General features: G+C 40.3%; 1 long non-coding RNA gene across 1 annotated transcript in view; it reads right to left on the bottom strand.

Moving 5' to 3' along the window:
* Positions 1-1,568: 1,568 nt before the first annotated feature.
* LOC121017349 (uncharacterized) overlaps positions 1,569-24,636 on the bottom strand; it is a 33,808-nt gene continuing 10,740 nt past the window's right edge. Inside the window, exons 2-3 of the long non-coding RNA XR_005784732.1 lie at positions 2,312-2,491; positions 1,569-1,677 (exon numbers count right to left, since the gene is read on the bottom strand). This is a non-coding gene — a long non-coding RNA (uncharacterized LOC121017349). The remainder of the gene's footprint in view (positions 1,678-2,311; positions 2,492-24,636) is intronic.

A 24,636-nucleotide genomic window follows, 5' to 3' on the forward strand; every position in this document is an offset into this window, starting at 1 on the left:
TTTTTAAATAATTTGGAGGCTTAAAAATGATTCTATTAAAATGTTCTTTGATATCTTTCCAGTATGTTTTTATTATTGTTAATAACAGCCCCTATTTATTTTCATGTATTTAACAACTAGCCAGAGACTAACTAGGCTTATACATACATTTTGTTACTTAATCCTTACAATACATTTGTCCCATGAGACAAATGTTAGAATTTTCATTTTACAGATGAAGACAGCCGCAGGGGGAAAATTCTGACAGAAAAATATTCTGTAACATTTTTTTTTTTTTTTTCAGTTCGTTTAAGGGTATATCGCCTGGCTTCTCTCAACCCCCAACTGATCTTACTGGTGCCCTCAAGACAGTGCCACGCTGCCTTTCCTGCCACACCTCCTAAATTAGATCAGGGACCAGAACAGCCAGCTGCCCAGAGTTCCCCATGCAACTTCTTTCACAACTGGTGAAAAGCAAACACACATCCTGCTGAAATATGCAAAGCCCTCCGGTGTATTTCCAGTGGAAATTAAAAAAAATTTTTTTAATGTTTATTTATCTTTGAGAGAGAGATAGAGAAAGAGAGCATGAGCCAGCTAAGGGCAGATAGGGAGGGAGACACAGAATCTGAGGCAGGCTTCAGGTTCCAAGCTGTCAGCACAGAGCCTATGTGGGGCTTGAACTCACGAACCGTGAGATTATGGCCTGAGCCAAAGCTGGATGCTTAACCAACTGTGCCACCCACGCACCCCGTCCAGTAGAAAAATTTTAAACTCTCCTTGCCAGTGCTGATCAACCTTTGATCAATATTTTGTGACATGCATATGGAAATAAAGACATGTAGCCAGTCTTGACATCAATCAGGTATTAGTCAACTGAATATAGCAGATGAAGTGGGCTAAAATTCTAAAACCGAACAATTCACAGCATAGTGGTTTTCAGTGAGAATAAGTGTCTTTTTTTTTTTTTTGAGTATCTACATTTTAAACATTTCTGAAGGGATGTGCAAGCCAGGAAAAGAATAATATTTAAAGCTGCTTAAAATAACTAGTATTATTTCATACTGCTTCAGAGGGTCAAGTATTTAGGAGTATGTTAACTGGGTGGTTCTGGTCCAGGATCTTTCATGAGGTTGTAGTCAAACCCGTTGGCATGGCAAGCCTCTGAAGACTTGACTGGGACTGGAAGTTTCCATTCATCACCATGTGGGCCTCTCCATAAGGATGCTCTTGCCATGGCTTCTGCCAGAGAGAGTGATGAGAGAAGGAGAGTGAGAGAGACAGAGAGGGAACACCAAAATATGGAAGCCACAGAATCAAATCTTGGAAGGGATTCCCATTACTTGTGCAATATTCTTTGTTAGAAGTGAGTCATCAAGTCCAGCCCATCTCTAGGGGTTGGAAATTAAGTTCTACTTCTTGAGAGGAGGGGCATCAAAGAATTCATGGAAATATCAGAAAAGAATAACTTCCATACACATTTTGACAAAACCTAAAAACCATATCCACATAAACTTCTTCTGTCTTTAAGGAATGTAATTAGTGGTGTTCAGCTATAGTGGAAGAAACATGAAATAAAAGAGAATTTTGTTATCTGCTGGTAGCATCTTGAATGACCTTTATTTTTTCTTTATCCATTTCTATGTTTTCTAATAATCTTATGATAAGCATTGGTCAGCATAATAAAAGACAAAAAAGCTAAAAAAAGAGAGAATTTTATTTTACTGAGTCAAGGTATGTTCAATGCAGGTGCTAAATCCATTAATGGTACCCAAGGGAGAGAGACATGCAATTTTTATTCAATAAAAATCCACTCTATACTCCACAAGAAATAAAACTGGAATAAATACATAGAGAATATCAATTTGAAAATTATCAAGTATTAGACTGTCTGGGAGCCCAGACTGTGCTCACACTGGAAATTCCTCTTAACTCTTCCCCCTTCTAGACTGGACAGAGTTTTCCACAAGATCAAGAATTTGTGTATTATTTCTTGAAACTCCCCCAGAACTTGGGGCGCCTGGGTGGCTCTGTCGGTTGAGCGTCTAACTTCGGCTCATGTCATGATCTTGCAGTCCGTGAGTTCCAGCCCCGCACTGGGCTCTGTGCTGGCAGCTCAGAGCCTGGAACCTGCTTCAGATTCTGTGTCTCCCTCTCTCTCTGCCCCTCCACCACTTGCACTCTGTCTTTCTGTCAAAAATAAACATTAAAAATTTTAAAACAGAAAAAGAAACTCCCCCAGAACTTAGTGCACATAGGAGCCGTCAGTAAATATTCTCTGAATGAACCAGTACTGCATCTCTTCTCACTCTTACCCTAACCCCCAACTCACCTCCTCCTAGAAGAGTGGTTACTGTCTTCTGTATCTTGCGAAGATAATTACTCGAACAAGTAGAGACTGACCCTGGGTTAGACTGCAAACATGGGTTCTGATATCCCTGTCTAACTTCATTCCTCTTTCTTTTCTCCAAATCCCAATTGGACATTTAGGTTCCAGAAAGACAAGCACACACTTCCTCAGATGAAAATCGAATGGAAAAGCAGTTAAGAATTTGACTTATTGGCCAAAATAGGCTCAGTATACCTTACCCAATGATTCTCTTTGGAGACTGCTCAGGTTTTAGTATGCTGCTTCTTGCTTTCATTTACTGTGGCCAGGGGTGACAGCGGGTGTGGCAAGAGCTGCTTAGTCAAGGACCAGTTCTCAGTTGCACGCTAGGGTGAGAGCTACTTGGCCCACTTGGAGGTGGGGCTGGTTTTGTGGGACACGGCTGGGCAGGAAGAGTATGACCTCCTGAGACCTCTCTCCTACCCAGATGTCAGTGTGGTGCTGACCTGCTTCTTTGTGGTTTGCCCTAATAGTTTTCAAAACACCAGTAAAATGGACCCCAGAGACCAGTCATTTCTACCCCGATGTGCCCATCATTCTGGTTGGGAATAAGAAGGACCTTTCTAATGAAGAATGAAGAAGCAGGTTCCAGTAAAACCAGAGATTTTAAAAGAGGGCCCCAAATTTCAATACCTGAAGAGTAAAAGTTCCCTAGAGAGAGAACAAAGGAAATGGGGTGGGAGTGGGGGAAGTAAAGTGTTTTTTTTTTAATTTCCATATCTCAAGAAAATGCCCAGATACAAAGCACAATGGATGAAAACAGATCTATCCGAAAGCAATCATTGTGAAATTTCAAGTCACTGGAATTTAAGAGAATAGTCCACAAGCTTTCAGAGTGTGGGTGGCAGAGAAAGGAACTGTCAGCTCACATGTGAAGGATAAAGAGTTAGATGCATCTTCCACTTCTTGTAATGGCAGGTGAGGTAACTTGAACTGAGCCTCCTTCTCGGGACAACTGAAAAAGCTGGACAAAATATTTAAAATATATTCGTCAAGGTATCAGAGCTAATAAAAACAGTGAAGAACTGCCAGGACAGAGCCCAGAGAAAGATGAAGTCCCACAGAAATGGGGCCATTCAGCCTTTTTCCCTGGAGCCCTTCACTGATTTCAGAGGGCACAGCCAAGTGACTAAGGGGCGACAAGTTCAGGATCACCCCAACTCAACTTCGGGAACTGAGATAATGTGGAGCTGTGCTATAGTCTCTGCAGAAGTTTTTTTTATTTTTAGTTCGCCCTTTGCTATTAAAATATCCTTTCCAGGGGCGCCTGAGTGGTTCAGTCGGTTAAGTGTCCGACTTCGGCTCAGGTCATGATCTCAAGGTTCGTGGGTTTGAGCCCCGCATCGGGCTCTGTGCTGACAGCTCAGAGCCTGGAACCTCCCAGGTCTGGAACCCTCCCTCTCTCTCTGCCCCTCCCCTTCTCATGCTCTCTCTCTCTCTCAAAAATAAACATTTAAAAAAATTTTTTTAAATGAATAAATAAAATATAGCCTTTCTGGATCCCAACCCAAATAAGGGGGTTTCATTAAACCCTGAACTCTAATCCTTTTTCTCTAGGACCTTGAAGTGTGTCAAAAGCACTTAACTGCATATTAGGAAAGAAGAAAAACTTCCATAAGCAATGAGCTAAACACCCACCTTAAGAAGTTTAAAACGAAAAAGAACAAGTTAAAGTCAAAGAAGGAGTGAGGGTAATAAATGAAGGTGTGAGTTAAAATAAATAAAATAGAAAAAAATATCATCACAGGGAAGATTGACAAAGCCACCATTTGTTCTTTGAAAAGTGTAACTAGTAACTAGTAAAATTGATAAAAGAGAGAAGGCACAAAATGATGTACACCATAAAAAGGAGAACATAACCACAGATGCTGCCAACATTTAAAGGATTATAAGAATGTATGAAAAACTTTATTCCAAAAAATGTTAAAATTTTTTTTTTATTTTTTTTTTCAACGTTTATTTATTTTTGGGACAGAGAGAGACAAAGCATGAACGCGGGAGGGGCAGAGAGAAACGGAGACACAGAATCGGAAACAGGCTCCAGGCTCCGAGCCATCAGCCCAGAGCCCGACGCGGGGCTCGAACTCACGGACCGTGAGATCGTGACCTGGCTGAAGTCGGACGCTTAACCGACTGCGCCACCCAGGCGCCCCAAATGTTAAAATTTTTAAAAGAAGAAATGTGAAATCTGAAAAGTTTTATAATTATTAAAGAAATTAAATCTTTACTGAAAAACTTTTAACACAGACAAAAAAGCATCAGGTGAATCTCCACCCGATATTGAAGGAATAAATAATGCCAATTTTACACAACCTCTTCTAGAGTATAGAAAAGCAGAGTTCATCCCCCAACTGTTTTATAAAAATAGAATGGCTTTGATAATAAAACCTATCAAGGTCAGTAGAAGAAATTATTTCTTTTATCTTTTTTTCTTTTTCTATTCTTATTTGTTCCTTTATTTCTATTTCTATTTTATCGTTTGAGCGTCCAACTCTTGATTTTGGTTCAGGTCATGATCCCAGGGTTGTGGGATCGAGGCCCACATCCGGTTCCACACAGAGCATGGAGACTGCTTAAGATTCTCTTTCTCTCTCTCTCTCTCTCTCTCTCCCCCCACCCCCGCCTCTGCCCCTCTCCCCTACTGTGCTTTCCTCTCTCTCTCTCTAAAATAAAGTAACAAAAGAAAAAGAAGGAAAACTTCAGGCAAATGTCATCATAAGCATTATGGGAAAATCTGAAATAAAATGAGACAGCGATATATAACATAGAAGCTTCACTACAACAAGCTGGGAAGCTGGGTTTGTTCCAGATAGGCAGCGTTGATGTGTCATTCAAAGGCCAGGACCATTCACCAAGTTAACAGAATAAAAAAGGGGAAAAAATCAATTGATCTTGTCATTAGATGCAGAAAAACACATTCGGTAATATTAAATATCCATTCATGATAATAACATGGATAAAACTATGAATAGAAGAAACTATGAATAGAAGAAAACATCTTTAATGAAGACTATCTACCGAAACCTACAGCGAACATCATGCTTGCTGTTGACTGAATGTTTGTGTCCCTCCAAAATTCATACGTTGAAACCTAATCCCTAATGTGATGGTATTTGGAAGGGGGGGCCTTTGGGCGGTGATTAGGTCATGAGGATGGACCTTCATGAATGGGATTAGTGCTTTTGTAAAAGAGATCCCAGGGAGCTCTCCTATATCTTCTGCCAGGTAAGAACACAGTGAGAAAATGGCCATCTATGAGCCAGGAGGCAGGTCCCCGCCAGACACAAATTCTGCCAGTGCTTTATTCTTATACTTCCCAGAGTCCACAACCATGAGAAATAAATTTCTGTTGTTTATAAGTCACCCAATCTATGGTATTCTGTTATCGTGGCCCCAACTAAGACAGAAATGTTGCAAGCTTTCCTTCTGATACCAAAAGCAAGTGCTATCACCGCTTCTATTCAGCACTTTCCTTGAGGTTCTTGCTAGTTTGATAAGGCAAAGTTATTATTTTATTATTTAAAATAATGAGACTTGGAAAGGAAGAACTATCATGATCACTTTTCATAGATGATACCTTTGTGTGTTTAGAAAATCTAAAAATTATATGACAAACCATTAAGATTAATAATTGAGATTAGTAGGATTTCTGGATACCAACTCAGCTACACTTCTACATATCAGCAACTTACAGTTAAAACATAAAAATGAAAAGATAGCACTTACAATAGCATCAAAAATACCAAATGTCCCAAAATACAGTTGATAAAAGATGTGCAAAACCTGAGATGGAAATTCTATGGCATAATGGGGAGAAATCTTTAAGGACAAAAATAAATGAAGGCTTATCTTTGTTCATCACTGAAAAATATAACATGTGAAGAAGTAGATTCTCCCCAGCTTGATCTATATGTTTAATTCAGTCCCAAACCAAACCTCAACAGGTGTGTGTTGTGGGGAGGAGGGAAGCAGAGGGACTGGAGAAGCTGATGCTACAATTTTTGTGGAAAATGCAAAGGCCCCCAAATAGCTTGAAGAACAAGCTGGTGGACTTTCTGGACACTGAGACTCATTTTTTATAGCGACTAACATGTGTAGTATTGATACAAAGACAGGCAGATAAACCAGTCTAAAATAAAACAGAGTCCAGAAGTATCTTCACACAAATAAACCCTTGATTGACAACAAAAGGTGGCACTTCAAAGCACTGGGGAAAGGAGGGTCTTGTCAACACATCGTATGGCACAAATGAATATCAAAACAGGAAGCTATGAAATTGGACCCATATCTCAGACGACACACAAATGCCGGTTCCGGTAGATTGTAGATCTAGATGTAGCTGGGAAACAATAAAGCTTCAAGTGGATAATAAAGCAGAATATCTTTAGGGCTCAGGATAGAGAACATTGTCTTAAATAAGACAAAAACATCGATCATAAAGGGGAAACACTGAGCCACCTGATTGCATTAAAATGAAGGGCTTCTGTTCATTAGAAGATACAGATAAGAGAATAAAAAGAAAGCCACGGACTGAGAGAAGATCACGGCAACATATATATAAACAACTAACTAAGGAATTTCTACAAATTAACTCAACAAAAAGGTGGACACGGGACTTGGATATCACACAAGAAGACATCCAAGTGGTCAATGAACCTATTATGAAAGCGCAGTTCGGTAACCAGGCAAACGCTCACGCAGGCGGGCATTCTTCAAAGCCTCACACGCAGGCAGGCCAACTCCACGAGCTAGAGTGAGGACGCCAAGGCCAGGTCACTGGCCATCACCTGGAGCCCCATCCCCTTCTCTCGGGAAACCGGCCGGGCAAAGCACCACCTACGCCCCGGCCGCCAGGTGGCAGCCTCAGCGCGGGGAACGCGGGGAGACTCCTCCCAGGCGGCCCAGGCGCCGTCCGCAACCTGGCCAACAGGCCAGGTGTCCCTCGGCACGAGTGGGCGCCGGCCACCATCCACAGGAAGCTCGTGGCCATGAGACACGGCAGCGCCTTTAACAAAATTTGCCCTGATCCCTGGGTTGAGGCTAGAAGTGTCTGTGCGGCCCCACCTCCTGCAGGTGGTTCTGCGTTTGCGCTGGTGGGGAGGGGGAGGTTAACCGGCTCCTGACAGCTCTCTCATTTCCAGAGAAGTTCCCCAACATGCTCCGAAATCAGTATGAACAGATCTGTCTCCCGTTTGCCCCAGCATTGTGTAAACTGCTGTTTTCATGTTGCCTCTCCGGGCCGGCTGCTGTCTCTGTAAGGGTGGTGACACAGCTACCATTCCCCACCCCCCGCCCCAGCTCACCCACGGCTGAGTCAGCTGACTTTTAAAGTTCCAGGCTCCAAGTTCCACTACTTTTACAAACGTATGGAATTCAGCCCCTCTGGTTTTTAAAGCCAAATGGTACGGGGGCGCCTGGGTGGCGCAGTCGGTTAAGCGTCCGACTTCAGCCAGGTCACGATCTCGCGGTCTGTGAGTTCGAGCCCCGCGTCGGGCTCTGGGCTGATGGCTCGGAGCCTGGAGCCTGTTTCCGATTCTGTGCCTCCCTTTCTCTCTGCCCCTCCCCCGTTCATGCTCTGTCTCTCTCTGTCCCAAAAATAAATAAACGTTGAAAAAAAAATTTTTAAATAAATAAATAAATAAATAAAGCCAAATGGTATGGGGATTAGTCTTCCCCGTGAGCTCCCGGGTGTGAGGGGCTGTTTCTCCGCCCTTTCCCTGCACAAATCTGCCTCCCTCCCGCCAGCAGCCTCCCTCTGCCTTTCTGACCTTCCTCATCTTTCAGATGCAGCTTCTCGTCTATATTTAGTCGTGGACTTTGTTCTGCCGGTCTTTGGGTTGCTCTCTGGGCTTACTGACTTAGATGTGGATGATATCCAGTTGTAAACATGGGATGGTGTGAACTCAGGTCCTCCTACTCTGTCACCTTCCTACGCTCCTCTCTTTTCAGAATCAATTTTTAAAAGCTATGGCCCTAAGATAATTGGAACAGAGCAGATGATCTGAAGTGCTTTAAAAACATTTTTATCAGTATGCAGAACATGTCACTGTTAAGGTAAAATAAATAAATTAGTTTAACAATGAAAATAACGATTGTGTTGAAATTCCATTATTATACCTAGAGAATACACTTTTTTAAATTAGCAGCAAAAATGACAACTAAGAAAGCATCTAGCCAAGCCCAGACCAAACCCTAAGCTGGTAAGACTCTCTCCCATAATCCAAGTCATGGAAACAAGTGCTACTTTGACCACAACGAACTCCAGATAGTATTAATACAGTTCATCAGATCACTGAAAAACAGTGCTATTACTCCTGGAGAAATCTGGGAAACTGCATTCATTCTATAAATATTTATTGTTCCATGCTCTACGTGAAGTACGCTGTGATGCCACAGAAAATAAGATGGATGTATCTTACTACACAGAGCTTATCACCAAAAGTAAACATAAAACTCAGACGTATACTGAAAAAACATAATATTGGATCTGATGATACAGACCTTTCTAGAGGAAGCGATATTTTTTGCTGGGGAAGTGGCAGAAATTGAGACAAAGACAAATGTTCTTTGGTGAATGTTTGTCAGAAGCCACAGCAATGAATGTGTCACATTTTGTTCCTATCAACTTGTGTTCATTTTAGTAAGGATACGGTTGGCTATGCTGAGGTAACCATTGGCTTCAAAATCTCAGGGATTAACACAACAAAGTTAATTTCTCAGTCATGCCAGATGTACATCTGTGGAGCTGTGCTGAAGGACCTAAGTTGACAGAGGCTTTATCATCTTGAACTGAGAACCCAACACCTCTGAGGTCACCACAGCAGGGAAGAGCGGAATAGAGGAGGTACATGGGCTTTTAACTTAGACCAGAAGGGATACGACGCTTCTGCTCACAACCTGAACCTGAGTGTGGCAGACACTGGGAAACGTAAGGGAACACATGGTGGGCCCTACTGTCCCTGCCACAGATTCTTTCGTTACAAGCAACATAAATCAACGAGCTTACTTATTCAGGGAAAAATATACATATGTTGGAAAGATATGGGGGGAGAACACAGTACCAAAGAGAAGATAGATGGAAGGGCCATCTTTGCACAGATAGGACTCAAGGAGCCTCAGGGGTTTTCTTGATAACAAGAAGCCTTTGAGTATCTCTTCTGGGAACCACTACTAGAATGGCCCTAGTGTTTTTTCAATTCTCTTCGATTCTTGTATAAGCGTCAAAATCCCAAGGACTAAGTGGGAAAAGAAACGGTCACTTGGAAGTAGCCTCCAGTTATCCCTTCAATTTAATAGAGTGCAAAGTCAGCACATCTGGGTTTACTGCCCCAAACCAAGATCACATCCATGGGATGAAGGAATTTCCCCAACGGTAAAGCATAGCCCTGTTATGAATGGAGAATAGACACAGGGTGAGCACTCTGTTGATATTCTCACTTTCATCTTTATCCTGGTGTTTCCACTTACTTCTCCCACCCTAGCTAAGTCCAGAACCTCAGGGACCCTGCTATGAGGACTGATCACCTTGTTTAAAGCGAGAAAGCTGAACTGGAGAAGGTCTTCTCTGAGAATTATTTTAGCTTAGGTGGAACTGGTGAGATTTAAATAGGTCAGGTGAAGAAGCCCACTTCATGTCCAGGACATTAGTGGGTCATGTATTTCTCTCACTAGCCAGATAGCCAGAGGAGGCCCCAGGAAATTTGAATGCTAATTCTCAGAAGAAAGTCTCTGGGAAACAATGGTGACAGGGCTACACCCTCAGAGTCAAAAGCCCGGGTACAAATCCTGGATCTTCAATATACAAGCTGTGTGACATATGGCAATTTATGTCCGAGCCCCAGTTTTATCATCTATAAAGCAAATATAACAATGCCCAATTTATGGAACTATTGGGATTATTCAATGACAATATATATAAACAGTAAGTGTGAGGCCCGGTAGGTATTCTAAATGGGGTAGCTGTTATTATCATTATTAATTACTCATTTTATTAGTTTTATTTTCTCTCTTCTTTCCTGAGCTTGCATTCTTTGTTCACCTCAATTAACCCACGAAAAGGAAATTTTGGCTTTTGAGAGTTATCCCCAGAGAGTCCTTTGTGCCTTTGTTCCTGGGGATTTAATTTTTTTTTTTTTTTTATTTATGTTTGAGAGACAGAGAGACAGAGGACAGAATGTGAGCAGGGGAGAGGCAGAGAGAGAGGGAAACAAAGAATCCGAAGCAGACTCCAGGCTCTGAGCTGTTGACACAGAGCCTAACACAGGGCTTGAACTCATGAACCACGAGTTAACCAGCTGAGCCACCCAGGAGCCCTGTCCCTGGGGCTTTAGATGAAAATGTTTAGCATGGATATTTTCACTGTGTACAAAACAGTGGCTACTGGATCTCCTCTAGTGAGCTGTCCCATAGACCAGGGAGCTGACAGCAAGGTGGGAGCCACTGGTGTTTCTCTTACGAAAAAAAAAAAAAAGATTCTGAAGATAGCTGAGACAATACAGATAAAGAAAAAGATGTCAAGATATAAGAGGGCTGGTAGAATGGCTAAAATTAAAAGACTGACAATGTCAGGTGTTAATGAGGATGTGGAGCACCTGGAACTCTCAAACATGACCAATGGGAGCATAAACTGATAGAACCATTTTGGAAAACTATTAGGCAGGGTCTAAGAAAGTGAAACATGCATCTACCTTTTGGCCCAGCAGTTCTCCTCCTAGGTATACATCAAGGAGAAATGAAAACATATCCACAAGTAGCCTTGTATAAAATGTGCATAGCAGTGAAAGAAAGAATGAAAAGGGGAAAGAAAGAAAGAAAGAAAGAAAGAAAGAAAGAAAGAAAGAAAAAAATATTGTGCATAGCAGCTTTATTTACAGTTGCTTAAAACTGGACATGACCTAAATATTAATCAATAGAAGAATGAGAAAGAAAAATTTATCACTATAAATCCATACAACTGAACACGACTCAGCAGTAAAAAAAGCACAAGCTACTGACACATGCATCATTGTAGATGAATCTGAAAACATCATGCTGGGCAGAAGGAACCAAACCACAAAGAGTACATACTATGTACATACTGTATGATTCCATTTATATGAAACTCATGAACAGGTAAATCTAACCTATGGTGATAGAAATCAGATCAGTAGTTGCCTCAAGGTGGGGGATTACTAGAAAAGAGTATGAGGCCCTTTCTAGGATAATGAAAATATGCAGTATCTTGACTACAATGATCATAATATGATAATATGTAACATGTTAATACATTTTGTCAAAATTTACTGAACGTACTGACCTATGCAGTTTACTGTATATAAATTATATCTCAATAAAGTAAACCAATAAGTATCAGGGCTAAAACAATTACTCCACCAAGAGCAAGAGAACAAAGTCATCAAATGCATATCAGAGAACAAATGCTTTCATCGTGGTCCCAGATCACAAAACAGTCAGGGACAATGTACAGCAGAAAGAAAAAGAATATGAGGAAGGTATAGGTCATGGCAACAGGGCTGGTCATGAGCAGGCAGTCCCCATGAAGGTGTAGCACTGGAGGGCAGGGGTGACCATCCTACAGCAGAAACGGTGACAGATGGCCACGTAACGGTCATAGGCCATTGTGGCCAGGAGAAAGATGTCCATGTCCCCAAAAGTCAAGAAGAAGTAGAGCTGGACCAAGCATCCCGCATAGGAAATGGACCTGCTCTGGGTCTGGATATTCACCAGGGCCTTGGGCACGGTGGTGGAGGTGAAAAGGATGTCAGCACAGGACAGGCTGGCGAGGAAGAAGTACATGGGTGTGTGAAGACGTGTGTCAGTGCCAATGGCCAGAACAATGAGCAGGTTCCCAGTCACGGTGACCACATACATGCACAGGAACAGCAGGAAGAGGATGCGCTGCTGCTCTGGCCGCTCGGAGAGTCCCCAGAGGAGGAACTCCAAGATGCTGGTCTGGTTCCCTCCTGCCATGAGCCCAGAAGCTAGAGAAAGAGACCTCCACTGAGGCCCACGAAAACTCTAAGCCTATTTCCGTATATATTAGCAATATCCCTGCAATTCAGGCTAAAGGAAAATAAATAATTTTTTGAACTCCTTATTTAAATCCCAGTTACTTAATATACAGTGTAATATTAGTTTCAAGTGTACAATTTAGTGATTTAACACTTACATACAACACTTGGTGCTCACGCTCCATAATACCCATCACCTATTGAACCCATCCCCCCGCCACGCCTATCATTTGATAATCATCGATTTGTTCTCTCTAGTTAAGATTCTGTTTCTTAGTTTGCCTCTCTCTTCCCCCCTCCCCCAACCTGGTTGGTTATTTTGTTTCTCAAATTCTACATATGAGTAAAATCATATGATAATTGTCTTTCTCTGACTGACTTATTTTGCTTAGAATAATACTCCTAGCTCCACCCATGTCATTGCAAATGGCAAGGTTTCAATTTTCTTCATGGCTGGGTAATATTCCATTGTACACATATACCACTTCTTCTTTATCCATTCGATGGCGGATGGACATTCAATGGCTGATGGACAGGCTCTTTGCATAATTTAGCTACTGTAGACAATGCTGCTATAAACATCTGGGTGCATGTATCCCTTTAAGTTAGTATTTTTGTATTCTTTGGGTAAATATCTAGTAGTGGCGAGATCATAGGATAGTTCTATTTTTAACTTTTTGATGAAACTTCATACTGTTTTCCAGAGCGGCTGCACCAGTTTGCATTCCCACCAACACTGCAAGAGTGTTCCTGTTTCTCCACATCCTCGGCAACACCTATTGTTTCTTGAATTGATTTTAGCCATTCTCACAGGTGTGAGGTAATATCTCAGTGTAGTTTTGATTTGTATTTCCCTGATGGTAGGTGATGATGAACATCTGTTCTGTATGTTGGCTGTTGGCTGTTGGCTATCTGTATGTCTTCTTTGGAGTGATGTCTGTTCATGTGTTCTTCCATTTTCTATTTATTTATTTATTTATTTTTATTTTTTATTTTTTTTTGAGACAGAGAGAGAAAGAGACAGAGAGAACCTGAGTAGGGGAAGGGCAGAGGGAGAGAGACAGGGGGAGAGAGAGAGAGAGAGAGAGAGAGAGAGAGAGAGAATCTTAAGCAGGCTCCATGCCTGGCACGGAGCCTGACATGGGGCTCAAACTCACGACCATGAGATCATGATCTGAGCCAAAATCAAAACTCAAACACTCAACTTACTGAACTACCCAGGTCTTCTGCCATTTTTAAATTGGATTATGTGTTTTGGGGGTTGAGTTATACAAGTTCTTGATATATTTTGGATACTAACCCTTTATCAGATATATCATTTGCAAATATCTTCTCCCATTCTGTCGGTTCATTTTAGTTTTGTTGATTGTTTCCTTTTCTGTGCAGAAGCTTTTTATTTTGATGAAGTCCAACAAATTGGACAACTTCAAGAAATGGATACATTCCTAGAAACAAATAAAATATCAAAACTGTAACAGAAAGAAATAGAAAACTTGAACAGACTGATGACCAGCAAAGAAATTGAATCAGTAACAAAAATACCCCAACAAACAAAAGTCCAGGGCCAGATGGCTTCACAGGTGAATTCTACCAAACATTTAAAGAAGAATTAACAGCTACTCTCCTAAAACTATTCCAAAAAATAGAAGAGGAAGGAAGTCTTCCAAATTCATTCTATGAGTCTCACTAAAGTCTCACTTAAAAAAAGAGAACTACAAGCCAATATCCTTGATGAACATGGATGTAAAAATTCTCAATGAAATACTAGCAAACCCAATCCAACAGTACATTAAAAGAACCATTCATCACGATCAAGTGGGATTTATTCCTAGGTTTCAAAGGTGGTTCAATATTCACAAATCAATCAACATGATACATTAATAAGAGAGCCATATGATCATTTCAGTAGATACAAAAAAGGCATTTGACAAGGCACAACATCCATTCATTATAAAAACCTCCAATGAAGTAAGTTTAAAAAAGGCCATATACAAAAAACCCACAGCAAATATCATCCTAAATGGGGGAAAACAGAGCTTTTTCCCTAAGGTCAGGAACAATACAGGAAGATCCACTCTCACCATTGCTATTTAACGTAGTATTGGAGGGACCTGGGTGGCTCAGTGAGTTAAGCCTCTGAATTAGGATCAGGTCATGATCTCACAGTTTGTGAGTTTCAGCCCCGCATTGGGCTCTGTGCTGACAGCTCAGAGCCTGGAGTCTACTGCCAGTTCTGTGTCTCCCTCTCCTTCCCCTTCCCTGCTCATGCTCTGCCTCTGCCTCTCTCTCTCTCTCTCTCAAAAATAAACATAAAAAAAGTTAACATAGGGGCGCCTGGGTGGCGCAGTCGGTTAAGCGTCCGACTTCAGCCAGGTCACGATCTCACGGTCCGGGAGTTCGAGCCCCGCGTCAGGCTCTGGGCTGATGGCTCGGAGCCTGGAGCCTGTTTCCGATTCTGTGTCTCCCTCTCTCTCTGCCCCTCCCCCGTTCATGCTCTGTCTCTCTCTGTCCCAAAAATAAATAAACGTTGAAAAACAAACAAAAAAAAATTAAAAAAAAAAAAGTTAACATAGTACTGAAGTCCTAGCCACAGCAACCAGACAACAAAAAGAAATAAAAGGCACCCAATTGGCAAGGAAGAAGTCAAACTTTCACTATTTCCAGATAACTTGATACTCCATATAGAAAACCCAAAAGATTTTCCCAAAAAATTGCTAGAACTGATACACAAATTCAGTAAAGTCACAGGATACAAAATCAATGTACAGAAATCTGTTGCATTTTTATACACAAATAATGAAGCAGCAGAAAAAGAAATTAAGATATCAATCCCATTTACAATTGCACCAAAAACCATAAGATACCTAGGAATAAACCTAACCAAAGAGGTGAAAGACCTGTACTCTGAAAACTATGAAACACTGATGCAAGAAGCTGAAGAAGACACAAAGAAATAGAAAGACATTCCATGCTCACGGAGTAGAACAAATATTGTTAAAGTGCCCATACTACCAAAAGAAATCTACACATTTAATGCAATCCCTAACAAAATACCAACAGCATTTTTCACAGAGCTAAAACAATCCCAAACTTCGTATGGAACCACAAAAGACCTCGAATAGCCAACGCAACCTTGAAAAAGGAAAGCAAAGCTGGAGGCATCTCAATTCCTGACTTCAAGTCATATTACAAAGCTGTAGTAATCAAAACAGTATGGTACGGGAACAAGAATAGACACACATTTCAAAGGGAGAAGGACAGAAAACCAAGAAATGAACCCATTTCGACTATACTTCAAAAATGCAGGAAAGAACATCCAATGGGAAAAAAGCAGTCTCCTCAACAAATGGTGTCAGGAAAACTTGACAGCCACATGCAGAAGAACGAAACTGGACCCCTTTCTTACACTGTACACAAAAATAATTCAAAATGGATTAAAGACCTAAATGTGAGGCATGAAACAATTAAAATCCTAGAAGAGAACACAGGCAGTACTGTCTTTGACCTCAACCATAGCAACTTCTTACCGGTTATGCCTCCTCTGATAAGGTCAACAAATGAGTTTATTTACTGAGCATCATCTCTCTGCAAGGCTCTGTGTTGACACTGCCAGGAATGTAGACACAGCCCTGTAACAGAAACTTCTCCCTTCTTTCTAACCTGAGCGTCTTCTGCTATAGTTTCTTCTCTTTCCCTGATTCACTGAGTAGGAAACACTTGGATGCTTTGGCCAAACTATTGCAGAGAAGAAGAATGGCAATAAAACAAAAATTCACATACCTGGGGAAAATCGACTGGCCAAGAGTACTTCAGAAGGCACATTTGGTTCAGTTCTCAACGCTGTAGCCTCAGAAACCTGTGTCAAGGGCAGATCCCACTAACCAAGCTTCAGGTAGGGACAGATAGAAACCAGAAGAACCCCATTCCCCACGCCTGATAAATAGAACTTAAAGGTAGAAGAGAGATTCTGCTGGCACTAAATCCTCTGCCTCTAGACAAGCTATATCAGAGTGTTGCTTGATGAGCACAGTCACATTGTACTGTTTCATTGGAGCCTTCTGCTTACTATAAGGAGAACTTGGTGAAGGAAAGGGTCATGCCAAGCCTGACAAGTTATTATTCTCTTTTCCAGTCAATGCTTCCAAAGGCACTGCTAGCACTGCTCTTGGAAGACCCAGTTTTCCCCTGGATTTGCCTGGTCGACCTACTCCTTTCTGTTCTGTTGCTCCAAACAGGGTTTACCACAACCAATTAGCTTTCACTTACTAACTTAAAGCCACGTACAATCCTAACTCCCTAAGATTCCCCCCAGGTCACCTTAATTTGGTTGGAAGTTTTCCAAAATTCTTCAAAGACAGTTTTACAACTAATCTCTTGATATACTTAAGCATGTGGCTGATTACATAATTTGTGTGCGGATTTTGCTTATTTAACTCTCAAAGGGCAAACTTACTTCAAAGTTCATGGAGAGATCCATCAGCTCAGCCTATGTCTAATATATTGATGATATCCATCTACTTTTTCTTCTTCAAAAAGAAATAAATTCTCATGGTGATAATAATGTAAGCTCTCTGGGAGAAGAGATTTTGGTCTTTTTCCTGCTGTATCTCCAACACCCATATTAGTTCCTAGCACAAGGTAGCTCAATAAATATTTGTTGGTTGAATGAATGAATGAATGAATGAATACATGATCTATCCCGTCAGATTGGCTTGGTTGCCAGAGACAGAATTTAGCCCAACTTCTTTGTCTCGGGGTGTCTTTAATCACGTAGTGAACTTTCTCATTGTACTTACCTGCTTAAGTCATCTACATTGAGATCTAGTTCTTCACGTCTGTCACATCTTGTCAGCTCCTTTGGGTTACAATTTCACTGTGTTATGCATGTTCTCTCTGAAGCAGCATGTTTCCTCCCCATTTTACTCCTGTGGTGTTGGTGATTTCAAACATGCACTTTTTCTTCCAATGCTAAACAAAATGGCATGCGGGGGAGCCCCTGTCCTGTGCATGCTTATGAGGACCTGACATTGTTCGGCCATTTTATGCCAGTTCACATATTTCCATCTCTTTACAATTTTAAGTTTCTAAGTGGTACGAGTTCTTAAAACATACCTTTATTTCCTTGTTTCCATGAGGAAGACCCTCATGATTTCTGACCAATTGATAGTATTTCTTTGATCTGTTCTCCAAGAAACTTTGATTTCTATATTCCGCGTTTTCTACCCCTAATAGTATGCTTTGTGCTATGACTTTCAGAGATACTAATACAGGTTCCTTACTCTATGATTACAGGGGACTCTTTATTTAAGTAGCAGTTCAGGAAGCAGTATACATAGTCTAAAATGTTGGACTTATTTGGAATCTTCTGGGCTAGAAGATATAAAGATTGCCTTAAGAAGAGAGTGTGGGGCGCCTGGGTGGCTCAGTTAAGTGTCCGACTTTGGCTCAGGTCACGATCTTGCGGTTTGTGAGTTTGGGCCCCACGTCAGGCTCTGTGCTGACAGCTCAGAGACTGCAGCCTGCTTCAGATTTTGTGTCCCCCTCTCTCTCTACCCCTCCCCTGCTCGTGCTCTATATCTCTCAACAGTAAATAAGTGTTAAAAAATTTTGAGAAGACAGTGCAATATTCACGCAAAATATCTGGCCCACGTTTACAAATTCTAGCATTCTCATGGCCAGAGCCATAATGCATACTACAGTATCTTAAGAAACTCTTTATGTTTATTCATAACAAACTAAATGTGTTCTTAATTTAACAATATTAAAATACCAAGCCAACACTCCTAATTTTATTTTTAAAATAAAATAAGATAAAGTATATTCTAACATAAGAACTTACTCAGTATAAATTCTCGCCCTATAACATTTCCAGCTGTACATAAACTCTTCAGAACAGGAAGGTACTTAAAAGAATCCACAGTGGAAATTCAACAAGCAGAGTCCAAGACTCCTGGAGATGCTGACTGTCACATATTTCTAAAATGGCAATCAAGTGTCCAGTTGTGTGGAAAGTTGGCCTGGTATCTGAAGTCCCTCCTCTAGATTCAGGATTTACACTCTTTCGAAATACAATTAAATTGATGGAGGGAGGTGGGTGGGAGGCAGGCTAGACAGGTGAAGGGTATTAAGGAGGGCACTTATTGGGATGAGCACTGGGTGTTGTAGGTAAGTGATGAATCACTGAATTCCACTTCTGAAACCAATGTTGTACTGTATGTTAGCTAACTAGCATTTAATTAAAAACAACCACAATAAGTCAAAATAGGCCTTTAATCCTTCATAAAGATAATTTATAATTTTAGCATCTTTATATTCCCCTAAATAAGAATTAACACAAAGTAATGTGATAATTCTCTTTAAAAAATAATAACAATGCTAATAATTGCACAGTATAACTTCTCACTCTACTTTAGAAAAAATATGAGCATCACAATTATGCAAATTTTTAGACTTCACTTTGGTGAAGTATAAAACTTGAAGTATAAAAACTTGGTATTTTACATATATTTACATAATATAAATATAAAACAAATATTATATTATTAAGCCACAATACATAAGTATTACATGAATGTTTAAACACAAAATTACATTATTAAATCATAATAACGTGAATATTATAATACATTTTCAAATGTAACATATATGCCTTTTTGTGTTCACTTGGCACAGTGTATCTTTGGAAATTCCTCCACAAGTCAGTTCAAACCGATGTGAAACCTGATGATATTTATCCTATATTTATTCATCAGAGAATTATAACTATGCTAATATAAAAAGAAAACTTGTTTTCAGTGGTTTACACTGAAGAAAAAGTACAAACTTCAAATGCCTCATTTTACAGCTTAGTGCTTGTCAGGTGCAAGGGCCAAGTCAGAGCAAAACCCTGACTTGGAGTTGCCTATATTGGGCTGGAACAAGACTGGTAAACGTAGGTGAGCACACCTATACCTCATGTGATTGTAGAGAAATGCACTCAACAGTCAAAGGAAGTGAACAGGTTCTATCTTCCCCAGAGACAAAAATGAAGAATAAAAAAGTTAATACTAAAAATCATAATAGTATTTCACTATTATGAAATAGAGAAAGCACATTCGCCACTGCTGGTGGCTGTGTAGTTAGTAAAAAGGCTTGCTTGATGAATTCCTTCCCTACATTTGTCAGGAGTTAGAGAAATGTTCACTTCTTTGACCCTGGATTTTCTCTGTGGGGTCTTAGGAAAGCAGCAAGGAGGAAAAAAAAGGCCTGAGTTGACATACCTTCCTTAATAATTTGTTCAAAGTTAGGACGATAATTAAATAACTTGTGGCATGTTCATTTTATGGGACGTGTAGTTATTAACATGAATACCATGTGGTTTATTTTTTTAACTTAAGGTCTGTGGTTGAAAAGGAAAAGGAAAAAATGCTCAGCCTTGTGTATGTGTTGGAGGGATAAATACAACAAAAATACTTGCTTCACTAGAAGATAAAATCCTTTGCCAATATCTCTACATATTTCCTTTATACCTATATTCTCTTTGTACTGAAAAACACATTAAAAAAACTTTATTTGTATTTATGTGTGTGCATGGATAGATGGTGGGTGATGGATGGATGGATGGATGGATGGATGGATATGGGTTTGTATGAGCTGAGAGAACAGCATGGAACCTGACTGTCAAAACTGACTACCTCAGGGGCGCCTGGGTGGCTCAGTCGGTTGAGCGTCTGACTTTGGCTCAGGTCATGATCTCGTGGTTCATGAGTTCGAGCCCCGCGTCGGGCTCTGTGCTGACAGCTCAGAGCCTGGAGCCTGCTTCTCCTTCTGTGTCTCCCTCTCTCTCTGCCCCTAACCCACTCACATTCTGTCTCTGTCTCTCTCGAAAATAAATAAACATTAAAAAAAAATTAAAAAAAAAACTGACTACCTCATAGCGGTGAGATATGGGAAGAGGTCAGGAGAGATTAGTTTTTTCTTTATACATCTCTATATTTTTTAATTTGTTATAACAGATAAATGTTACCCTTAGAGTAGGGGACAAATCAAATAAAGAAAATTTAAAGGTGAGGAGGAGAATAAACAAGAACATTTTTTTATTTTTAAGAAAAAATAAATTTGAAGAGAAAAGTCATACTTAATAGCACTGAACCATACATGTAAACACAGTTTACATGTTAAGATGTAAAGATGCGGTAAACATAGGAGTGCATATATCCTTTTGAACTAGTGTTTTGATTTTCTTTGGGGCAAATACCCAGTAGTGGGATTACTAGATATATGATAGTTCTATTTTTAACCTTTTGAGGAACCTCCATACTATTTTCCACAGTAGCTGCAACCATGTTGCATTCTCACCAACAGGGCTCAAGCGTTCCTTTTTCTCCACATCTTCACTGACACTTAATTGTTTCTTATGCTTTTTCTATTAGCCATTCTGACTGTGTAAAGTTGATATCTCACTGTGATTTTAATTTGCATTTCTCTGATGATTGGTGATCTTGAGCATCTTTGCATGTGTATGTTGCCTATCTGTATGTCCTCTTTGGAAAAATGTTCATTCAGGTTCCCTGCCCATTTTTTAAGTGGATTATTTGTTTTGGGTTATTGTGGGTTTTGGTTGTGTTTTGTTTGTTTTTATTTTTGGTGCTGAGCTTTATAAGTTCTTTATATATTTTGGATGAACCCCTATATTAGACATATTATTTGCAAATACCTTCTCCCATTCACTAGGTTGTCTCTTGTTTTGTTGATAATTTCCTTTGCTGTGAACCCCTCTGTTTATTGCAGCATTATTTACAACAGGAAACAACCCAAGTATGCATCAGTAGATGAATGGAAAAGTAAGATGTGTTATATATGTACAATAGAATATTACTAGCCATAAAAAAGAACAAAATCTTGCCATTTGCAACAACATGGATGGACCTAGAGGGTATAAAACTAAGTGAAATAAGTCAGAGAAAGACAAATACCATATGGTTTCCTTCAGATGTAGAATTTTTTGTTTCTGAGAGAGAGAGAGAAGCAGAGGAAGAGGGAGAGAGAGAATCCCAAGCAGGCTCCACACCCAGCACAGAGCCTGATGGGGGCTCAATCTCATGATCGTGACCTGAGCTGAAATCAAGAGTTGGACACTCAACCAACTGAGCCACCCAGGCACCCCTCATATGTGGAATTTAAGAACAAAATAAATGAACAAAGAAAAAAGAGATAAGCAAAAAAACAGACTATTAAATACAGAGGACAAACTGGTGGTTGCCAGACGGGAGGTGAGTGGAGGGATGGGTGAAAAGGAGAAAATAAGATTGAGTACACTTATCTTGATGAGTACTGAGAAATGTATAAAATTATTGAATCGTTACATTGTACCCCTGAAACTAATACTGTGTTCATTATACTTGGCTTCTTAAAAGTAATTAAAAATGATTAAGATGGGGAAGCCTGGGTGGCTCAGTTGGTTAAGTGTCCAACTCTTGATTTTGGCTCAGGTCATAGTCTCACAGTTTCATGAGTTTCGAGCCCCGAGTCAGGCTCTGGGCTGACAATGTGGAACCTGCTTGGAATTCTGTGTCTCCCTCTCTCTCTGCTCTTCCCCTGCTCAGGCACGCTCTCTCTCTCTCTCTCTCTCTCTGTAAATAAACCTTTAAAAAATGGTTAACATGGTAAATTTTATATGTATTTTACCACAATAAAAACTTTTTGGAAAAAAGAAAAGAAAATCATGCCGTAGGAATTTAGAGCCAGCAAGTCTCTGAAGAATCCCTTTGATTTAGTTGTTGCCATTTTTCCCTGGCAGCCATGTTTCCATTGTGCAGTATGGAATGTTAAACAATTGTTAAACAATAGGAGCACAGTGAATAGAACAACATATTATCACATGCTGTAACAACATGCTATTCTCAGGACATTAGTCATTATCCCAGGATCTATTTGAAACAGCTACTAGGAACATGAAGACAGTACCTTTTTTAGTGAGCAACAGTCATTTCTTTTTTTTTTTTTCTTTTTTTTTTTTATTTATATATGAAATTTATTGTCAAATTGGTTTCCATACAACACCCAGTGCTCATCCCAAAAGGTGCCCTCCTCAATACCCATCACCCACCCTCTCCTCCCTCCCACCCCCCATCAACCCTCAGTTTGCTCTCAGTTCTCAACAGTCTCTTATGCTTTGGCTCTCTCCCACTCTAACCTCTTTTTTTTTTTTTTTTCCTTCCCCTCCCCCATGGGTTCCTGTCAAGTTTCTCAGGATCCACATAAGAGTGAAACCATATGGTATCTGTCTTTCTCTGTATGGCTTATTTCACTTAGCATCACACTCTCCAGTTCCATCCACGTTGCTACAAAAGGCCATATTTCATTTTTTCTCATTGCCACGTAGTATTCCATAGTGTATATAAACCACAATTTCTTTATCCATTCATCAGTTGATGGACATTTAGGCTCTTTCCATAATTTGGCTATTGTTGAGAGTGCTGCTATGAACATTGGGGTACAAGTGCCCCTATGCATCAGCACTCCTGTGTCCCTTGGATAAATTCCCAGCAGTGCTATTGCTGGGTCATAGGGTAGGTCTATTTTTAATTTTCTGAGGAACCTCCACACTGCTTTCCAGAGTGGCTGCACCAATTTGCATTCCCACCAACAGTGCAAGAGGGTTCCCGTTTCTCCACATCCTCTCCAGCATCTAGAGTCTCCTGATTTGTTCATTTTGGCCACTCTGACTGGCGTGAGGTGATATCTGAGTGTGGTTTTGATTTGTATTTCCCTGATAAGGAGCGACGCTGAACATCTTTTCATGTGCCTGTTGGCCATCCGGATGTCTTCTTTAGAGAAGTGTCTATTCATGTTTTCTGCCCATTTCTTCACTGGGTTATTTGCTTTTCGGGTGTGGAGTTTGGTGAGCTCTTTATAGATTTTGGAGACTAGCCCTTTGTCCGATATGTCATTTGCAAATATCTTTTCCCATTCCGTTGGTTGCCTTTTAGTTTTGTTGGTTGTTTCCTTTGCTGTGCAGAAGCTTTTTATCTTCATAAGGTCCCAGTAATTCACTTTTGCTTTTAATTCCCTTGCCTTTGGGGATGTGTTGAGTAAGAGATTGCTACGGCTGAGGTCAGAGAGGTCTTTTCCTGCTTTCTCCTCTAGGCTTTTGATGGTTTCCTGTCTCACATTCAGGTCCCTTATCCATTTTGAGTTTATTTTTGTGAATGGTGTGAGAAAGTGGTCTAGTTTCAACCTTCTGCATGTTGCTGTCCAGTTCTCCCAGCACCATTTGTTAAAGAGACTGTCTTTTTTCCATTGGATGTTCTTTCCTGCTTTGTCAAAGATGAGTTGGCCATACGTTTGTGGGTCTAGTTCTGGGGTTTCTATTCTATTCCATTGGTCTATGTGTCTGTTTTTGTGCCAATACCATGCTGTCTTGATGATGACAGCTTTGTAGTAGAGGCTAAAGTCCGGGATTGTGATGCCTCCTGCTTTGGTCTTCTTCTTCAAAATTACTTTGGCTATTCGGGGCCTTTTGTGGTTCCATATGAATTTTAGGATTGCTTGTTCTAGTTTCGAGAAGAATGCTGGTGCAATTTTGATTGGGATTGCATTGAATGTGTAGATAGCTTTGGGTAGTATTGACATTTTGACAATATTTATTCTTCCAATCCATGAGCAGGGAATGTCTTTCCATTTCTTTAAATCTTCTTCAATTACCTTCATAAGCTTTCTATAGTTTTCAGCATACAGATCCTTTACATCTTTGGTTAGATTGATTCCTAGGTATTTTATGCTTCTTGGTGCAATTGTGAATGGGATCAGTTTCTTTATTTGTCTTTCTGTTGCTTCATTGTTAGTGTATAAGAATGCAACTGATTTCTGTACATTGATTTTGTATCCTGCAACTTTGCTGAATTCATGTATCAGTTCTAGCAGACTTTTGGTGGAGTCTGTCGGATTTTCCATGTATAATATCATGTCATCTGCAAAAAGCGAAAGCTTGACTTCATCTTTGCCAATTTTGATGCCTTTGATTTCCTTTTGTTGTCTGATTGCTGATGCTAGAACTTCCAGCACTATGTTAAACAACAGCGGTGAGAGTGGGCATCCCTGTCGTGTTCCTGATCTCAGGGAAAAAGCTCTCAGTTTTTCCCCGTTGAGGATGATGTTAGCTGCGGGCTTTTCATAAATGGCTTTTATGATCTTTAAGTATGTTCCTTCTATCCCGACTTTCTCAAGGGTTTTTATTAAGAAAGGGTGCTGGATTTTGTCAAAGGCCTTTTCTGCATC

This window comes from Herpailurus yagouaroundi, unplaced genomic scaffold, assembly GCF_014898765.1.
Source record: "Herpailurus yagouaroundi ecotype Mexico unplaced genomic scaffold, PumYag 215, whole genome shotgun sequence".
In the NCBI taxonomy this organism is placed as follows: domain Eukaryota; kingdom Metazoa; phylum Chordata; class Mammalia; order Carnivora; family Felidae; genus Herpailurus; species Herpailurus yagouaroundi.